The sequence below is a fragment of the Solanum pennellii genome, chromosome 12, assembly GCF_001406875.1.
Source record: "Solanum pennellii chromosome 12, SPENNV200".
In the NCBI taxonomy this organism is placed as follows: Eukaryota; Viridiplantae; Streptophyta; class Magnoliopsida; order Solanales; family Solanaceae; genus Solanum; species Solanum pennellii.
In genome coordinates, this window is record NC_028648.1 from 78,475,243 (window position 1) to 78,477,679 (window position 2,437).

Sequence of the window (2,437 nt, forward strand, 5' to 3'; positions counted from 1 at the left end):
ATTTTGATTTTATAATATTGAGTCACTAAATAAACCAATAACACATAAAGATTGTAATAAATTTTTTTACTTTACCCCTTCATAAATATTAAATATTGTGTTGCACTACTGTTTAAATATTAAATAGCACTTTGCTCTATTATAAAAATATTAAATATTCAATATACTACAATTACTTTGCCCCTACATAATTATAAATATCATGTCACACTTGTATGGTTCTTTTCATGTTAGTTATTGTCGTTTTTATTTTATGAGCATTATGTAAAGTTATATTATTTTTCAGGCACATTAAATTGTTGGAGAAGACATATATTTGTTTTAATGAGCATTTCCTTATTGTTTGAACCGAAAATTAAACCGTTAAGGACTAAATCGATAAACCAAAAATTCATGAAAATTTTTTATTGATTTAATTATTAATTTAGCATATTAAAAAATTAAAAATAAATAAATTACATCGATAATACATAAAATTCAACTGATACACAACCCATTCAACAACAACAAAAAAAAAGGTAGAAAGCCTTGAAATAATTGTAGTTGTATAGCCTTCTCTAGCATTTTTAGTAAGCCCTTTCATAGCCTAAATAAACAAGAAAAGGGAGAGGTCCTCTCTACATTAAGAGATGTTTTAATTGACATTTTTTAAATAACTTATAATTAAAATATGTAATTTTGATCCCTGAGCTAACAACTATTAAATAGATAACATAATTAGTGTAATGAAAAAAATTAAAGAACAAAAAAGAAAGATCTAAATTGATTTTACAGTGAAATAATATAAAGTTATTGGAAGAACAAAGATCATTAGAAAAATAGGCAAAAAATAATATTTGGAATGTAAATAAAATAGCCCACCTCATCTATCATATATTTTATTTTATCTTTTTTTCTTTTCTATCGTATATTTTTTAACCACAGATTTTGTTAAGTATTTGGTATCTATCAATTTAAAAGACCAAAATCACACATTTTAATTAATAAGTTAACGTAGCTCCTTAAAGTTGTTTGTATATTTCACTTGAACACATCAATTAGGGCTAGTACCTATTAAACACTTTTACCCATTCGAATTTGAACCATTTAAAAGAAAATGACAATCAGTTAAAAGTGTTGTGTGAAATACACTCATGGTGACATGACAAATTAATGAATTCACGACAAACATGTGTAGTTTTGAGCGGGAAAAAATAAAAACTATTTTGAAACCATGAACGACCTTCAATTTGTTCACAACTTCAATCATATATGGAGTATAGAGAGATTTATAATCAAAGGGAGGAATAGAGTATTGATAGTTATGTGGATATCCATTTTTTCGGGTTAAATAAGATGATAATGACTGCTAAATTTTAAAGGAAATGGAGGTGGATGTAATGGTGTTCTCCAGATGAAATCGACAATGGTAAGGGAGAGGTAAGGTCGCCGAGTGGTTTGGGCTTGAGACTTTCATGTTTGAGGCCTCCAGTTCGAAATACCTTTCCAGCGAAAACAAGATTTGTCTTCTGAGTCGAGGTCGTCTCACAAGATTTTAATACATAAAGATTTTAAAAATGCCTAATTTAGTTTTTAAAAGGTAAAAATATCTAACCTTTTTTTATGAATATTTTTATGTTTTGATTTAACATCATTCTACTTTTAATATATTTAGCATTAGTATGTAGTATAAATATATCAGTATTAGTATAGTATGATATGCTTACTATTTAATATTCAATTCATTATATATTTTTTAACGTTAATTTTTGTAGGAATAAAAATAGTAATTTAATTTTACATTGTGAAGATTCCAACTCTCGATATAATATGATTTACTAAACATTTTTTTATTCACATTTTTTATTAAGATTTAACAGAAAAAAGAAAGATTTCAAAAATTCTAGAGGATAAGACCCTGAAGAATGATAGAAATATTCATTCTGCTATCTAGATAGAAAAAACAAAAATATAAGCGATCAATGTATTTAATTTTAAAATATCAATTTTAACATTAACGATGAAATTTAAACAAAATTTTTTAAAAATTACAAGTGAGAATACAATAAATTAATCATAAAACTGAGCATTTAACTATTGTTCACGTCTCTTTTGGTATTAAATTATTGTGCCATGTAAAAATCAACATTAAATTTCTGAGAATCAATACCTTTTAAACTGAAAACACATCATTATAAAAAAAAATTCAATGTATTATTTTTTAAATTTATGTGGCACTTAATTTTACTAGTAAATTTCAGAAATAGTGGAATGGAATCATTTTATGATTAAAAATAAATTACTAAAAAGTGCCTAATTTATTCTTAAAAAGATTATACAAATCTACACAAATTTTAGATGTATATTAGACAAGTTAATTCTTTGTCTAATTTTCATATTATCACATATGTAGGGATGAAAAAGTAACGAGGAAGCTAATTTTATATATATATATATA